Here is a 17,455-nt window from a genome sequence, read left to right as displayed (position 1 = left end):
CGGGAATTGTAATTGATTTATTCCTGGAGGATGAAGCACATAAAAGAATAGTGTGCTAGAGGGCCAGAGGCGGCCTTAAAGGCAGGAAAAGGCCACAACGTCCTTCTGCATAAAAAGCAGAGAGTGAGAATGCTGAGGAATGTCACGTGATCGATCCCACGCTTGAGGAAGAGCATGACAGGCCACATGCCAGAACTCGCACAGAGGAAAGGGCTCCAAAAGGACTTCCTAGGAACGAAGGTCTATGTTGTAATAGGTTCAAATATTTCAGTAATCTACTGGGACAGTCCAAGTCTCTGGAGGCTGTGGGAGAAGAAAATCAGAGTCTTTCCATGTTTCTCAGAACAGTAATTCCCCTGAAACGTCTATAGAGAAATACATTGCTCTACAAAGCTGACTTAGTTGCTTCCTAGAATGTCAGCACAATGCTACAAAGCAAGGAAAACTCCGAGTGTGTCCCGTGCAGCATCTCCCCAAAACACATCTTTTGGAACAGGCTGGACGTTCAGGAATAACAAGCATTTCAAGAGAATACGTGTCCAGAATAGGTCTTACTGGAACACACCAGGGCAAGGTGGGGGATGGGAAGGGGAATAGGCAGGACTCAAGCATTCTTGGCTAAAGTCAGGAGACAGTCAGAGCACACATAACCTGGTGAGTACAAGAGTTGTGCATAAAAAGCAAGCAAAATAATGCATAAGGAGTCCGATGAAGGGTACTTTTTTTTTTTTTTTTTGCCACAGAAGAACTTGAAAGGGCTTCAACAAGTCATGGTATTTAAAACATACATTTTAAAAGCAATTAGATTTTAGAGATCACTTATCTCAAACTCCTTCTACTTTTGAAGAAACAAACTGAAATTTATTGGCCTCTGGCATTTTGTACTACAGAGGGGGTAGACTAGCTGTCCATCTGAGGAGACCTGGAGAGAGGACAGGCCAACATGGATATCCCACACAGGGGGGGCAGCAGATCAAACTGCATACGGAGGACATGGTGAAGAGCCAGAGACCTGTTTGAGTTGTACCAAACGTCCAAGTCAGGAGATGGACCTCTGTGGGTCACCGACATCACCCAAGGTTTTTAGATTAAAATCAAGGTGATATTTCTGTTTACGAAGGACCAATGAAGAGAATGAATTTAAAGGACAGAAGTAGTGGTAGGCTTGAGTAGGTCTGAGCCACATAGGGTCTTGTGGAAGCCGGAATAGAGGACAGAACTAAGACATGAGCTGGGGCCACACAGTGACCATGCTAGTCAGGAGGCAATGTCAGAGGAGAAGCCAAAGGATGGAAACCAGGAACCTCCCATGCCTCCCTGTAAACTGTGAATTGAGTGAGGTGACAGAAACACTACCAAAGGACAATGACCACGGGAGCTTTGGAGGAGAAGAAGCTCTGCAGTTCCGTGATGCTATCACCTGAGTGCAGGCAGTTTGGATGATGGGGGTATGGAATGAATGGTGCCTAGCGTATGAGCTTACCTGGACAAGGGCTCTGGCCACTATGGTTAGCTGAGATGAGGAGCTACTGGGGTAGGATGCAGAGCTGACCTAATGATTAGAATCTTGGACACACATGGACAGGGGTGAGGGAAACACTGTGTGAGGATAGAGGAAGAGGTCATAGTTATGGGTCTACACTAAGTCAAGGAGCACCAGAGATTGCCGACACACCAGCCCCATCTTCCAGGAGCTGGAGAAAGGCACAGAGCAGATTCTCTCTCATTTTCTCCAGGATAGAAGAGCCTCACCAGCAACCTTCATGCCTTCCACCATCCAGGGCATAAAAAGTTAAACTAGACGGCCGTGGTGGCGCACGCCTTTAATCCCAGCACTTGGGAGGCAGAGGCAGGCGGATTTCTGAGTTCGAGGCCAGCCTGGTCTACAAAGTGAGTGCCAGGACAGCCAGGGCTACACAGAGAAACCCTGTCTCGAAAAACCAAAAAAAAAAAAAAAGTTAAACTTTGGAAAAGTTTACGACATACCAATTTTAGTACTTGGTTACAGTGCCTGAGAACACATAATAGAGAAGCAAAGATCGGAAACAAAGAACTGGGTGAGAAGGGGTAAGTTACGGAAGGCTGGGCTGAAACTGTGATAAACAGCTCTGGTGATCCTCCTTAGAATGTTCTAACAGAGGACACCTCTGAGGAACTCAGCCCCTCCCTCCCAAAGGACGACAGGGAGTGGGGTAACTGTCTCTGTCTGCTTCCTCCTCGCTGTGTGCGTCACTCCTTGGCCCCTCACTTGCTGGGAAGTTACCAGAAGCTCTGCATCCACCCTGTCTGTTCACCAGGGGAAGGCCAATTGGGCAGCAGGAGGAGGGTGGTTATTGTGCTGAGCCAGCCAGCAAGCACAGTGTTAAATCAGCCTGCAAAGGCACCAAGCTCATCAAGAGAGCCACACTGTGTGGGGTGTAGAAAAGAAGCTCTTGCTCTGTGGACTGGAGAAGGCTTAAAATTCAACAAAAAGAGCATCTCGCCTGCTTCCAGATGATTTAAAAGCCCGGAGACTCTATAAGACTCTAACAGGTTCTTCTCTGCCGTCTTAATGTCACTTCAAAACCATAACTGGCCAGTAAAGACTGGTATTTTAGGCATGTTACTGATACCAAAAAGGTATGTAATTTGGTAATCCTATTAGATACAAGCATTATACCTCTATGTAGGAGGTATACAGAGGAACCATGAAATCATAATGTACTATTGTTCATCAAGATCATTCTGGATTTTCCAGGTAATCTGACTAGAAGGCCATGGGAATAATTACACAGTACTATATTCACTTACAGAATGGTTTCCACAAACATCTATATTTTCATATAAACACTGCTTCAACCTTACTTTACAGGTTTAATGGGTATTAACATAAGTTATAAGGAAGAATACAAGCTTCATCAAGTTCAGACCTGGCTGCTGTGCTCCTTTTCCACCTCCCCCTACTGCCAAACCTTCTTTCAGTATAACAGATGCCCTTTAAAATACCCACCTAACTCTTAGTAACTCTAGAACCACCAATATTGAGAGGTATTCTACGTCTGCACTAACTCACAGCTAACAGTAGGACCCAGCCAATGAATGTGGAAACACAGAAGTGACATCTCATGACTCGGCTACACAGCTTAGGGGACAATAGGTGTCTGTCTAAATAACCAGAGCATTTTTCTAGCATGTCATTTGGAATTTCTAGAGCATCAGAGCCACTGTTCTTTGCAACCACTTACAACTGTGGCAACTGTATAGCTGCTTTAAAGTCCAGATGAAACAGCCCAGACACTGTGTACCATTGTAAAACACTCGGCCCAAGAGGAACTGGGTATAAGAAGAGATTGAGTCAGGCAAGATCGGCTTGGGGGCTAAAATATCTGTCACTCTTGTCCCATTCAAGGGTTTGAATTCCCAGCACGCACATAGCAGCACACAACCAACGGTAACTTCAGTCCCAGGCGATCTGATGGCCTCTTCTAACCTCCTGCTCACCACACCCCCACATGGTGCACACACATGCAGGCAAGACATTCAAACACACACAATCGTTTGTAAATAAATCTTTTAAAAAATCAGTTTGAAATATGGATTGCATCTGAACAGGTCAAAATGGAGCCCCATTTCTGTTTTAATTGGCACATGCTAAAAGAATGTAGAATCCACTGTTCTGGTTTATGAGCCTGTCTGTGGCAGAGCTGAGGTGAGATGAAGCACAAAGCTGGGAAGTGGGGGACACACTGTGGCATGGCTTCTATGCCTCCTTGCTTGTGAGGTAGGCAGAGGCAAGTGCTGAGGACACAGGGATGAAAGGGGTTATTCTCTACACCCCAAGATGGGCACACGAGAGGAGCAGCAAGTAAGCCAGGAGCCAAAGAAGCAAGGCCTCGATGGAGAGGCACCCAGGGAATCAGCTTGCTCATGTACGTGGGGTAGGCAAGTATGAAGAGCTGCAGTGCGCACATCGGAGCTAGTAGCCAAGGCCTGATAGTTTTATTGACAAGTCCATAATATGCAAATGAGTTGAAAGGAAAAGGACCAGATGTAAGGATGTCTTGGTAGGATCAAAAGAACCAGAGAGGCTTAGATGACAAAGAAAGGCATCCAATATCAAGTACTCATCTCTTTTGTTTGTTTGTTTGTTTGTTTTTGTTTTTTGAGACAGGGTTTCTCTGTGTAGCCCTGGCTGTCCTGGAACTCACTCTGTAGACCAGGCTGGCCTCGAACTCAGAAATCTGCCTGCCTCTGCCTCCCAAGTGCTGTGATTAAAGGCGTGCGCCACCACCACCCGGCAAGTACTCATCTCTTAAGGACAATTTGGAAACAGAACAAAAGTCTTAAAATGTCATTATTCTTTGTCATAGTTACAGTTTCTACTGCTGTGATGAAGCACCATGACCATAGCAAGTTGAGGAGGAAAAGGGTTTGTTGACTGACACTTCCACATTGCTTTTCATCACTGAAGGAAGTCAGGTCAGGAACTCACACAGGGCAGGAATCTGGAGGCAGGAGCTAATGCAGAGGCCATGGAGGGGTGCTGCTTACTGCCTTGCTCTCCATGGCTTGCTCAGCCTTCCTTCTTAAAGAACCCAGGACTTTCAGCCCAGGAACAGTACCAGCCACAATCGCTGGGTCCTCCACACCAATCACTAATTGAGAAATTGCTCTACAGGCTTGCCTATGGCCGGATCTTATGGAGGCATTTTCTTAATTGAGGTTTCTTCCTCTTAGATGTGCCAAGTTGACCTAAAACTGTCCAGCACATTCTTTGACACCATAATCTCACTTCTAGGGATTTATCATAGGAGAAAAGTTAGTGAATGTATACAAGCTTTTACTCTTAGGAAGCCTCACAGAACACACATTGATATTAGCGAAAAAAACTAAAAACAAAACAAAACAAAAAGTCAAAGCAAAAACTCAACATACAATATGTGCTAGGTTTACTAAAAGAACTTTTATATATACAGTACTACCTACCCACCAAAAATGATATAAACAAACCCATGGCATTAAGTTAAAAATCACTTAAACATGATGTGAAGTAACTGACTCCATTAGCAGGGCCTGTTGGTACCTGTGTGCCACCTGAGCACTTAGGAGCCCAAGGCAGGAGGATCTTGGCCTGAACTCTACGGGGAATCCCAGGATAGCTTGAGCTATAGGGTGAGACACCCTAACTCAAAAACCCAGCTCCAGTGAGCTCAACACGTTGATAGTGTTTGCTCCAAGCCCAAGAGATTCATACAGGGTTATCCTGTGCCCTCAGCACATGCATTCATACATATACTCACACGCACATTCCCCAAAATAGCCATAATCAAAAAATACTCTAAAACTAAAAACAAGATAACAAAGCCAAGTTACTCCATTTTGCTAAAAATAAACAAAAATATTTATATAAGCACAAATTCTGAACAAAATCTGAACCATGCCTATCAAAGTGTTAACTGTGCATATCTTTCATTGAATTATTTAAAATATAAGGCTTTATTCTTTATTCTTGCTCATATTTTCTATTTCTCTCCCAATAACACATAGACCATACTGGTTTTTGCAAAAAGGAAAAAAAAATTAAAATTTATACAAAATCAAACAGCAAAAGTCCCCTTGATAGGGGCAGAGGAGAGAGAGAGAGAGAGAGAGAGAGAGAGAGAGAGAGAAAGAGAGAGAGAGAGGCAAGAAGACAAGACTGAGAAAAGAAGCAAAGGTTTGGGGGGGGGTATCACAGGAGCTTCAATTATCCGAGGTGGGTAACTCCCCTCTTCCTCCCTGCTGTGGCTCATTCCAGCCCTGCAGAGGCTGAGACCCCACGTGGTCCTTTCATCATCTCCGGGCCCTATCTCCAGGCCAGTTCTGCGGCTATGAGAATTTACACAGCTGCGCAGGAGGCTCTGATCTGCTCAGACTTTAGGAAGTTTGAGTGTAGACAATGCACCATATCAAAATCCAATTACCACTTTACTCCAATTCCTAACCACAAGAGGCCTTCCCAAAAATAACTTTTGCTTATTACCCCCTTCTGTGAGCTGCAACAGAAGTCAGGCGATTGTCCAGGATTAGTGGCAGAGATAAAAGTGAAAGAGTAAAATCTAAGTCCAGAAACAGAGCTTCCAAGACCACCCATGTGCAAGTACTGTGGTTCTGAAAAGGAGGAGGAGGGAGAAGAAGCAGCAGCAGCAACAGCAGCAGCAACAGCAGCAGCAGCAGCAGCAGCATCTGACTCTGTGTTCCCCAGTAAAGAGCCATGGGCTTTATAATGTTAACATCTCTTAATAACTCTTTGGCTTTCCCAGCTCTGTTCCTTGAATGCCTTGCAAATAATCCACTGGACAGGTAGGGTGTTTCCACTCTAGGCTATGTATGTCCTAGACATAAATGATGACAACTAAAAGAATCTGGGTAATCAAGGAACCACTCTTCAGTGGCGGGTAAAGCAATGAGCACAAAGGGCATCCCAGAACCAGGTGACAAAATGCAAAGAATAAAGAAGACAGATGCCTGAGAGCTGTGCTGGAGCCCCGGGCCCGGATACTCTTCTTCACTGGTGTGATTAGCCCCAACTCCACTGCTTCTAGCCTGTAGGGACCGAGAATCAACAAGCAATTCAGAGGAGAGGCAGGGATGCTTTGTCTGAATGGTTAACAAAGGTGTACAGGAACCATGCAAGGGGGCTAAGAAAATCCAAGACTAGCTAGCCTCCCCAGGGTAAGATGACAGCCAAGGAGTGGCGGGCCATTCAAAGACTTTTATACCCATGTACCTACACATGGCATCGCTGCAAAATGAATGCGGGGGAGTGCCATGTGTTGCCAGAGTTAGAAAGATCCCTTGAGCCAGTACCGCATAGCGCATAGACCAAGCAGTTCTAGTTGATAGCAGCAGAGAGAATGTGGCCAAAGACAGTCTGGAGGAGCATGTACTAGAAGCCCAATTAGGGCTCTGTCCCCCTCAATGACACCAGGAAGCCTGTGGCCGCAGGGACAGCGGCAGTCAGAAGACTGATAAGGGCTTAAGGTCACCAAGGATATTTGAACTGCCCCTTACATAGGTGACAAGGGAGATCACACATACACACTCTTACTTAACAGGCTGGCTGGTGGTCAGAGAGCATATGAAGGCGTCACAGCCCTAATTATGCAAATTCATATGCAAGCTTTAGTGGACGTTTAACATTTAAAACACGCACATAAGAAGAAACGGTGCTCTGTATGGTTTTATGTCCCAAGGCAGCAGGAGTTAGGTGGAGACTAGACTGAGTTCTAGCCTTACCTTAGCTTCACCACCTAGTGGCCTCCTTTCCTAGGCTATGAGGGGTGTGTCTGTCTTGCCTGTCTTCCCCACCCTCACCCCCACCCCCGCCCCATGTGGGATCCTCTGGTCTCAGGGAATTCTCCCATGTCCACCCTGGATCCAGCATGGGCTTGGCCTCATCCAGCTGGAGGCCAGTGTGATTGGCTCACAGCTCAACTGAACTCTGGTTCAAACCTCACTGGGGTGTTTGCCAAGGGCCTATTTAAATTCATTGGCTCCAGCGAAACCTGGCAGATCGCATACCATTCAATCAGGCAGGTTACTGCCTGGCTCTAAAAAGCTATTAAAGATTTTTATTACTGATTTTACTGAGTTGCTATCATGAATTTGGCCTATAAATACCACCTCTGCATACATCACTGCCTTCATGTTGACAACGGCAAAAAATATGTAAACTTTCGTAACTGTGAGCTTACCACAGAGAGTGACTCGTCTACACTGCTAACCCTAACTATGTGGTCACAGCCTTATAGGTCACCTACTCCAAGTAGCATTCAAGCTACTCAGACTGACAGTGTCAACCAGGGGGGATGGCATTCCTGCCTTCACCTTGAACATTGGCTTCCATGACTGAGGCTGGTAATCAAGCATTTAGACCAATATGGTTCATCTCTCTCGTGGTTCTCCTTTGCCGATAGTTAACACTAAATCATACCTTCTGCCAACTCAATTTTTTTTTTTTTGGTTTTTTTTTTTTTTTTGGTTTTTTTCGAGACAGGGTTTCTCTGTATAGCCCTGGCTGTCCTGGAACTCACTTTGTAGACCAGGCTGGCCTCGAACTCAGAAATCCACCTGCCTCTGCCTCCCGAGTGCTGGGATTAAAGGCGTGCGCCACCACGCCCGGCTTGCCAACTCAATTTTTATACCCCATCCTCTCTTTCTTTACCTATTAGGTAACTACTGCCCAGTGGTCTTGGCGGAATCTGTTTCCACGTCTAAGCCACATCCCCAACATTCTACCTTTCAAACGTTGAGATATAAAAAAGGTCTGACTGTGGCCAATTTCACCCTAAAAAAAGAACACCGAAAGCCTTCTAAACTAGAGGCAAATTCCGTCTCCACCATCTCTAGATAAATAGGCATCAATGGTAGAAAATGTCTCTAAAACCTGAAAATTTGGGGCCAGAAAGATGGCTCAGAATCCTCCTCTGGCCGCCTCGGGCATCAGGCATGCACATGGTGCACATACATACATGCAGGCAAACTGTCACACACAATATATAAAAACTTAAAGATGCTTTTGAAAAAACCCTGGAAAGTTACCTTATCACCTATTACATTATACCAATTGCATAAATACTGAGAGTGATAAGTGTATATCACAAATATATATATGTATATATATTACATTAATATTTTAAGATTACCCAAAGAGTTTTTTAAGAAAAAATGTACTGATCTTAACAGGGTAGAGAAAAAAGAAAAACAGCTCACTGCGAAGCCCTTATGTTAATTTCTATATTGTCTTTAAGAAGACACTAAGGAAGGAGGGAGGGTAACTGGGCAGCCTGTTGGAATAATGATTTACCCTAACTGCAGGGTTTTTAAAGCACTGATTCCCACATCTTTTCTGCTCCTTTAGTTAAGGCTGGTTGAGAAGGCTTCGACTTTATTAAAATAGCAAATGATGGATAATGGGAAGATTAAGGCACAGAAAAGCAATCACTCACTGAAAAGCCAGCAGGTGAGCCATCTGTCAGCTGCTCTAAGTGGCCACTAAGGCTGTTGATTCTCCAGTCTCCGGTTCTTGTCTTGCCTTCCCTCCAAAAATGGAGTGGTCAGGCAGTGAAGGGCGAACAAACGAGGGAGAAAGAATACAGTAGGGACGGAGCAGCTCAAGTGGGAAGGCAGGGAGGGACACGAGGAGCTTTTCCATGGTCACTGGTGTACCGGCTGAGGCTGTTCCTGTACCCAGATGAACTCTGACTAACCAGTCCTTTGAAATGCACAGAGAGCAGACCAACCAACATGCAGAGCACAGGCTGCAAACTCTTAGCTCAGCAAACTGCAGCTCCCTGGGCCTCTTAGAAGCAGTCTCCTAAAACGGCCAAGGCTCTCAGTCAGGTGCGGCCCACCGAGCAGTGATTTTCTTCATGGAGAATTTCAGTACAAGACGGTTGTGCCTCTGCTCAAACAGCATTTAACAAAAATCAAAATTGAGCAGGATGAGTTTTATTGGAAGACACTGACTGCTGTTCTCAGTGGATTTTTCTGAATGTCTGAACTCAAGTAATAATAATTAAAACAATACTCTAAAACTAATAAAAAGTCCCCTAAGCTCACACAGGAAGTCACAAGGGCAAATAGGCTGGGATTTTTTGGTTGATGGGTGGGTTGGGTTTTGTTCTGTTCTGTTCTGTTCTGGTTTTCCCTCTACCAATGGTGAGTTTCTGTTTCCTCACTCAGCTTTACACAGTATAAATAATAAGCATCAACTGAAATCATGCTTCGACATATTAAATCAAGTTACACCGATCTCCCATGAGAAGCATTTTTTAATTGCTTACAAATATTTTAGCATTTTCGTTCATTCGATTGTAACTTCTATGTTTGGGATAAAAGTGCACCAAGCTCCCTTCTGCTGTGACGTAATAGAAACCCCAGGCAAAGCAGACTCTAAATGACAGGAAAGCCCCTAACACCAAACAGCGAAGCATGGTGTGGACAAAAAGCCAGAACACCACCCCAAATCCCACATTCATATCTGCTGCGCCAGCTGAATTCAAATTAACCCAATTTTTACATGTTAATTAAACCAGCTATTTTCTTCTTATTGTATTTTTGCTTCTTAAATAGTAGAGTCTAGGAGTGATTCCCAACAGACTTGTTCCAACAACAATGACGTATTCATTTACTTCTATTGTGACCATACAATACAGTAACTGAGCAGTAATTTTTCACAGTCAATTACATGTGTGGTTCTTTATGCTTAAAGATGCTGAAATAATGTGTACTATAGAGCCATATGCCCGAGTCTCTAGCCTGCCAGAGGCAGTTGCCTGGGTAACACATTTTCTCTCCAGTTCAGCATAACCCTTCATTGAATATCATTAGGTGTCATTAAATAGCAAACATTAACATGAACTTCAATATACGACTTGCATAGAGTCATTTTACCCATGTAAACAAGTGTCCCATCAGTTACAGTAAGTTTAAAACAGATTATGATTTTCTATATCTAAGAACATGAAAAAGTGGGTACATGTTGATCCTAAGCTGAATTTGTACAAATTTCTGGTCAAATGAAAAATGAGACTTCGTTTCAGGGACAATAGTTCTCATCAGCACTGTCATAGCATCCCAGGTAAACAGAGAAGGCTGAGGTGCTTTCAATTTACTCCAAGTTGCAAAGAAAGAAAAACCTACTAATTCTCCTATGAAAGTGTTACATTCTTTTCTAACAGGAATGAAAGAGAGGGTGCCCCCACCTTCAGCAACAAAAGAAATTTAAAGACCGTGCTTAGATAGCAAGAGGTTTCTAAGCAAATAGAACGTGTGAGCTGTTTCGTGCATCACCTAAAGCATGCTTCTCGATGGACCGAGGCATAACTGACTCCCAAAACCTGCACGCACTGAAGGTGGACAACTTATTTCCCAATGCAGACACATTCTGAAATCATTAACATAATGAAACTAATTCATCTCAATTATCTCACATAGTTAAAATTTTTAAATACTCAAAATGTAGTGAAGCACCATATAGTTTCAATTACAGGAATAACTGGTTTGTGCAGAGTGTTCTAGAAAAATGCCTTACTTAATACAGGTAGCCGTTCTGCATAATATGTTTTTAAAAAAAAAAAGTCACCCTAGGGCACCAGGAGCAAGCATCTGTGTCTACAAACTGTCTCGGATTGCACAGACACCTCTTCCCAATTGGCCTACCCCTCCCAAATCGCAGAGTGATGTGGCTTTTGAGACAGATCTTGATTACACATAAACTCAACCTCTAAGCCTACCCACAACCACGATTTTTTCTCTGTCACTGCATTGTAAAGAGATACCAAAAGAAAGATACCAAAGTATCTACTTTGCATGGAGGTTTCTACAAAGCAATTAATAGGAAACAAACTGTTGAAGAGATGAGAGGGAGGGACTGTGAGGAGAGGTGGGAGGGGAAGCTGCAATTCAGATGTAAAGTTAATCAATTAATCAATTAATTAATTAATGGAAAAAGGAGGAACAAACTTACTACAAAGATAAATACACCTCTGAACAAAATGCAGCCAAGGAGTATAGGACCCAACCAAGTCAGATGGAGCTATGGCCACGCCCCCCAAAATGGTGTCACAGGACAAGCTAGTTTTAAATCAAGTCAAAGCTGAACTGCATCTGCTGGAACAGCTGGGAAGGGTAGCCCAACAACCTAAAAAATAAATTAGGAATGAAAAGTGAAATTAAAAAGTGGTTTTATGTTTATAAAATTCTGATTAAGTAGTTATTTCTAGATTTTTACCTAAAGTTCACAATAAAGAAAACATTCCTTCTACTCTGCTCCTAGGTCTCGGAAGGATTATCATTTCACTACAGGAACAAAGTTTGCTTTAAGATTGACAGAAATCTGGGCCCCAAAGTGTGAATTTTCCACACAAAATTATGTTTTATTACACAAAGAATCTCAACAAAATGATATGAGAATCTCTGGTTATAACAGGGGTCACCCTGAGATGTAGATTTCATTTAAAAGCATCACAAGAGTTTATTAGGACTGTCTTAAACTTGGGTCTATTCAAGTTTCCATTTTATTTTATTCCATGAAGGCTAAAGAAGAGAAGGAGGAAATGCGGCTGCCCACCTGACACGTGTGCTCAGCCCCACCCCTCACTACCTATGCATTACTTCACCAGCGTTTCTAATGATGTCGCTTTCCTCAAGGCCAGCAACTACAATGCTGAGCAGCCCCAGCATGAGCAGCAGTCGAAGCTGTTGAGTATGCTTCCCGCTATCTTTGCAAAGTAAATTAAGCTACAAGGCTCTGTAGCTTTCCCTAGATAAAGGTTCTACAGAGGAGACACCTCAGCCTTTTTATGCTTTTTCCCCCTTCCTGATGGTAAGGACTCTTCACTCCCTGTCTTAAAAGTAAATCCAGTACCAAATCAGGCAGACTCTCGATCAAAACTTGAACTGCATTTCAGCTCTCCAGTCCTTTCAAGGCTTGGCTAGTTTGTTTCTGAAGAAAAACAAAAAACTACCACTGTTAATGAATCTAAAAACTAATTTGAAATTAATAGCCTGAACCATGATGTGTAATGAGGAGAAGTTGCTGCATTTACGTCTATAGAAGGCAGGAACTAAGCAAATATAAACCATAGATGAACAATTAGCAAGGATGTGCTGGGGATGTCAGGACGAAACATCCTCAATGGGCTCCCAAGTTGGGTCCCTTGCAGGGGTGCTGGGAACAGGACAGGAGCCTCAAAAGAACTATAGTTAAGTGGACTGAAGTAGAAAGTATTCAGTATTTAAGATGTGACATAGAAAAACAAACCCCAGAAAGTATGAGTGAAAACTAAGGAGATGGAGAAAAACCAGAAAAATGGAGCCTGAGATGGAGCAGGCAGAGAGACTGGAGGAAAGCTGCAAGCAAGGTGTGCTGAGAGTAAAGAGAGAAAGTGGTCCAAGAAGGGATGATGGATCACCCATGCTGACCTGCAGGCTAATATGATCATTGGAGTTCGACGTGCTACTTAACAAGGGCAAATTCAGTCCAGCAACAAGGGAAACTTGCAGAGAGTGGTGAAGAATGAATGGGCAGAGAAATTAACTGTAGCTGAGAGCTACAGAAGGAGAAGCTAGACAGAAGCTGGCAGGCAGTGGGTATATCAGGAAAGACTGTTGCTCTTTATGTGAAAGAAAGGCTCTAAGAATCATGTAGAAGGACCCTCACAATCAGGGAGATGTAGAAGATGTGGCCATAGCAGGAACTGGGGAAGGAAGAGGGGAATCGTATCTCTGAGTCAACTGAAGTGGAAGGTAACGGAACACCCACAGATGTCATTCCCTGGGTAGCACCCATCAAGCATCCAAAGAGCAGGAGGTAGCACAATCTTCTCAGTGCCACCACAGGCTCAGAGAGAGCAGGGCACTTGCCTAAAGTCTCAGAGGTTTTAAGAGACCTAGTAAAAGGCAAATGCTGTGTCTGCTACCACTACCGTTACTTCCACTCTGCAATGCTTTTCCTATGAGAAAGAGCCATTATGCCTGATGGCAGGAGTTATCAGAAGTTATATACATGCATACATACATACATACATACATACAAACATACATGTATGTTACAAAAACAGAAAGAAACAAAACATCAAAGCAACCCTAAGAAGTGTTTGGTGCACAAATACAAATACGGGCACATTTGAGCACCTCTGAAGAGCAATTCAGTACGTGTCATGTTGTGTCCATGTTTCTCTCTAACAACTGATTGTTTTTTATATCAACTTGACTAGGATAATGGGGACCCAAGACAAAACACTGCTTTGAGGTGTATCTAATGATAACACTGTCATCTTCCTAGATGGGCCTGCTCCTAGTATGGTGGGCATTATTCAATTACCAAGGCTTGAATGGAACAAATACTTAAGAGCAAAAGAGAAGATTATGGTCTCTAAGCTGAGCACTTGAGCTGCAACACAGACTCGCCACAGATGGAGAGCTACTCTGTGTGTGTGTGTGTGTGTGTGTGTGTGTGTGTGTGTGTGTGTGTGTGCGCGCGCCCGCGCGCGCACGTTTTCAAGTGTATCATCTGTGTGCAAGGCTTATACACCAGTAAAAGTCAGAGGACATTGGGTGCCCTCCTCAATCCTTCTCCACATCTTTTTTGAAACAGGGTCTCTCACTAAACCTAGAGCTTAGACTAACCTACACTGATGTTCATGGAGACTAGGTAACCAGCAAGCCTAAGAAACCTTGTCTCTGCCTTCCTGGCATTGGCATTACAGACATAGCACCCTATCCAGCTTTGTACTCGGGCACAGGATCCCGTACTCACGGCGGTCCTGAGCCTGTGTGCCAGTTCACAGATCTCCTGTGGTCTCAGAACAGAAACTACCACAACCGCAATGGCTCTCCTCAGGCTCCAGGCAGCACAGGCAAGACAGAGGGGCAGCTCAGGGGACCATACTAAGAGCTGATTCCACATAGTAAAACTCTACTAACTACTGACTGTCTTTGGAGGATGTAATTCACACACAAATGCATATTCTTGCTAGAGTGTGTGTCTGTGGGGAAGGGATGGAGAAAGATCATTTATTAGCTGCCTGTTCTGTTTAAGAAGCCAGCGTAAATGCGAATATTAGCATCAGCTCACTTATTGAGGAAGAGAAGCATTCTGTGGCAGGAAAGACTCCAGAGAGGAAGGCACTCAGGGGAGAGCAGAAGCAAGCCAGGCTTCCCAGCAGACATTCCTTCTGTGTCACAGTCTGGACTCTGGGACCATATGTTTTACATACAAAAAAAGGTAATTAAGTCCAAAGACCCCCCACCCCCAAAGAAGAAAGAAAGAAAGAAAGAAAGAAAGAAAGAAAGAAAGAAAGAAAGAAAGAAAGGAAGGAAGGAAGGAAGGAAGGAAGGAAGGAAGGAAGGAAGGAAGGAAGAAAGAAAGAAAGAAGGGAGGGAGGGAGGGAGGGAGGGAGGGAGGGAGGGAGGGAGGGAGGGAGGGAGGGAGGGAGGGAAGGAAGGAAGGAAGGAAGGAAGGAAGGAAGGAAGAAAGAAAGAAAGAAAGAAAGAAAGAAAGAAAGAAAGAAAGAAAGAAAGAAAGAAAGAAAGAAGGGAGGGAGGGAGGGAGGGAGGGAGGGAGGGAGGGAAGAAAGAAAGAAAGAAAGAAAGAAAGAAAGAAAGAAAGAAAGAAAGAAAGAAAGAAAGAAAGAAAGAAAAGAATGCCTAAAAATTGAAAACAAACTGAAACGAATGGACCTAACCATTTATCAACCCAGTGGCAAAATGCACAGAGCAATGGATTATTTCAAATGCTCTAGAACGCAATGCTTTAACTGTGGACATTTCGTGGAATACAGTATAAGCACAAACAGCTGAAAAGAAATCTTAATCTTCATTCAATATCTAAGTGTTAGAAGCCACACAGGTGTCACTGTTTTGACCATCTGCATAACACAAAGGTGCAGTTACATGAAGGCTGCCAGCAACCAGGATTTTCAATGAAAGAGAGAAAGAGGACTAACGAGATAAAACTACTTTGAATTTAGTGGATCAATGTAATTTTATCTGTGAGTTAGAGCTCTTAACGTGAGCTGAAAACTCACCTCCACCCACTCGATCGTAGGCAGTCAAAGTTAATGGCAACCTACTTGTCAGCTAAGTTTCTATACTACTGCTCATGAAAAAGATTAAGAGGCTAGACAAAGGGATATACCGCTAAAAGCCCAACACTTGGGAGGCTGAGGCAGAAAGAGCTTTTAGCTCTTACCTTTTTTCTACTCAAAACCAATAACCCTCAAACTTTCACATCAGATTGCAACTCAGGTCTTACTAAAGCCGGATGTGTACAGTTTATTCTGGGAGGTGACTCATGAACCAGAGGGAATGTTAATAAGCCCTAAATTTCCTAGTGGTTTCCATCTTTTGTGCAGCTGTGGCACTGGGCCATCTATAAACAGCAGATTTGTACTTCCAGTGCTGCAGGCTGTGGACAGGAGGGGGAGGGGCGCCTGTTAAGGCCTCTGCTGCATTCTAATATATGAGATGGCATCACACCAACAAGGCGGGGAAGGCCAGTTTGATCATTTTATGAAAACCACCTTCCCATGCTAGCATCGTTAGCCCACTCCAGAGAGTCCCATGCTTCAGGAGCCCGCCCCTCAATACTGTCACCTTGGGTTTACATTTCCAGCACATGAGCTTTGGGGGACACATGCAAACCAGAGCAGTTGGCTTCAGGACCTCCTCCTCACAGCTTCACTGAAGGTCATTTTTAATGAAGCAACTGTGCCATCCTGCTCTAACACTGACAATGGCCGAGAAACAGACGCGTGACTAGCTTTATGTAACAGTATTTACATTTGCTTGCCTTGCTTTTATAAGTTTGTATTGCTATTCCAGTGTGTGCGGCCCGGAGGAATCGCTACAGCCCACTGTGGCTCTCAGCACCCTCCCTCCTTGTTTCTAACACCTCATCACCCTCAGCTCCCCTCTGCATCCATCTTTTTTAGGGGCCAGACCAGCACTGACTCCAACTCCACTCCAACCTGAGTCCTCAAAATTTTTGATATATTAACCTTCGAATCAGAGTAGTTGCAATGCATTATTGATTCTTTAAAACCCGGACACTCCCCACACCAAGGCCCTCCGAGTCACATCGGTGCGCTTTTGCTAGGATCTCTTTCTCCCTCTTCTTAGCTGCCCAGTCCATGGTCATAACTAGACTTTTAACAGTACCAATAACTCCTTAATCTCAATGTTTTGCTTCTTGCTTTGCAAGCACTGTCTTTTCATTTTCTTGCTCTCTCCCTCTGTGCCCCAACCTCAGCAACTTCCATCCACACTGAACAATGTAAGTCATTAAGGCGACACTTCAGTATCACATCTAAGTTCTCTGTCCCCAACATTCACTTTGCCCCCTACAGAAAATAAATCCACATGGGGGTGTAGCTCAGAGATGGAGTGTTTGCTTAGCACCCACAAGGTCCTGTGTTCAATGCCCAGTCATAGCCCTCCCTGCCAAAAAAAAAAAAAACCCGGAAAATATATACTATATTAAAATTGTTCCCTATGTGTCCCATACCTCTATGAAATATCCTGTACTCTAGATTTTTTTTACAGGAAAGACCTCAACCCTTGCTATACCCAAATCCATGCCAGGGCTGGAACAGCTAAACTTTAAGGAAACGACTAGCACTACTTACTATCTTGTTTGAAGGTGGAATGATTCCCACAGACTTGTGTGTTTAAACACTTGGTCACCAGGTTGGGGGTGGAGGGATGCCGTTTTGGAAGGTCATGGAACCTTTGGGATGTTGACTGACTGACTACCTAGCTTGAGTAACTGTGGCATACCTCGAAGGTGGCAACCACGTCTGAGCTTCTACTATCATTCTACATGCTGACCGGTCAACTTGTGAGTGCACTATGCCTCCAGCTCCTGCCACCACAGCCCGTCAGAGGCTCATCTCCTTTATCCTCCCTAACAAATAGGTGCTATCTCCTG

At 44.0% G+C, this 17,455-nt stretch overlaps 1 protein-coding gene across 3 annotated transcripts in view; it reads right to left on the bottom strand.

The window, feature by feature from the left end:
- The window catches only part of Slc25a13 (solute carrier family 25 member 13), a 178,567-nt gene that overhangs the window by 114,049 nt on the left and 47,063 nt on the right, over positions 1-17,455 (bottom strand). The window lies entirely within an intron of this gene.

Source organism: Mus caroli, unplaced genomic scaffold (assembly GCF_978045245.1).
Source record: "Mus caroli unplaced genomic scaffold, Mus_caroli_1 scaffold_7, whole genome shotgun sequence".
NCBI lineage: Eukaryota > Metazoa > Chordata > Mammalia > Rodentia > Muridae > Mus > Mus caroli.
The sequence above is the reverse complement of the archived record's forward strand: the minus strand, read 5'-3'. Positions and strand labels throughout refer to the sequence as shown.